This window comes from Pseudophryne corroboree, chromosome 9 (assembly GCF_028390025.1).
Source record: "Pseudophryne corroboree isolate aPseCor3 chromosome 9, aPseCor3.hap2, whole genome shotgun sequence".
Classification (NCBI taxonomy): Eukaryota; Metazoa; Chordata; class Amphibia; order Anura; family Myobatrachidae; genus Pseudophryne; species Pseudophryne corroboree.
Window position 1 is genome coordinate 145,110,299 of NC_086452.1, and position 1,193 is coordinate 145,111,491.

Sequence of the window (1,193 nt, forward strand, 5' to 3'; positions counted from 1 at the left end):
CTGCAGAGCCATAAATCTTGGCCTTTTGTTGAAGTGGGTGCTTGGCTTGGTGACATCAGCATCCCACCCCTGAAAGTGCCCAGTATCATCACCTCTCCGGGTTCCTCCCAAAGAGGAGAAAAGAGAAGTAGGCAAGTAGACACATTAGTGATTCCTCTACATGGTGTAGGCTTCAGGTGCACTTTAAAAGGAAAAAATTTATGTACTTGTTTATTTCACACTGTCCATACATGAAACCTTTGACTATAAAAAACAGAATACTCTACTCCATGCATACTCATCTCAGTGGTAAATATTTTCATGTTATCACACACTGTGCATTTGCAAGCTGAAGGGCAGTAACTAGGTGTGTGCGGAGGGGGCACCGCACATAGCGCTGCAGGGTAGGGGGCGCTGTTGGTGGCACCTGTCAATTACCTGTTTTAATTACTTTCACTTGCAGCTTCCCCCCTGTTTGAAGACCAGCATCTCCTGACCGCCCCTGTCTCCTACCCCCACCCCTTCTGTGGCTAATACCTATACAACATTCATGAACTCAACTTCAGATTTCTTTGTTGTTCAGTCACACTGTCCTTTATTACATTTCAAGATGCTCTGATACCCGGGATTTAAACCCCTTGCCTGTGGCATTGCAGTTAATCTATTTATTGAGCTATCTGCCCTTGCATAGAAAGGTAGATATTCTAAGACAGAGAATTATAACTATTTAAACTTACTTTGTACCTTGTGAAAAAATGATAAGCATTGTGGCTGAGCAGATCTATGTAGTGTGTGGCTGCAAGAGATTGGATGTATGGCTGCACACTACATGGATCTGCTCAATTGCAATGTTTTTACAAAGTGCCAGTAACTTCAGATAGTGTTCATAGTTTTTATGCAGTATCAAATAGCTCAATGAGTAGGGTGTTTGACTAAAATTCAACAGGTTATAGGTTTGAATCCTGGTTATGGCAGTATATTGAAATGTTATTTAATAAAGGGTATTGTAACTGAATAACAATGAGCTCTCAAGTTAAGTGCATGAATGTGGTATAAAGGGGATTTGTGTCCAAATCCATTTTCTGGCAGTGGTCTACAAATGTGTGTGTATTTATTTATATATGCGCATTATGTTGGGAATGGGGGTGGGGGGCGCAATATCTATCTCTGGCACAGTGCACCAAAACGTCTAGTTACGGCTCTGGCAAGCTGTA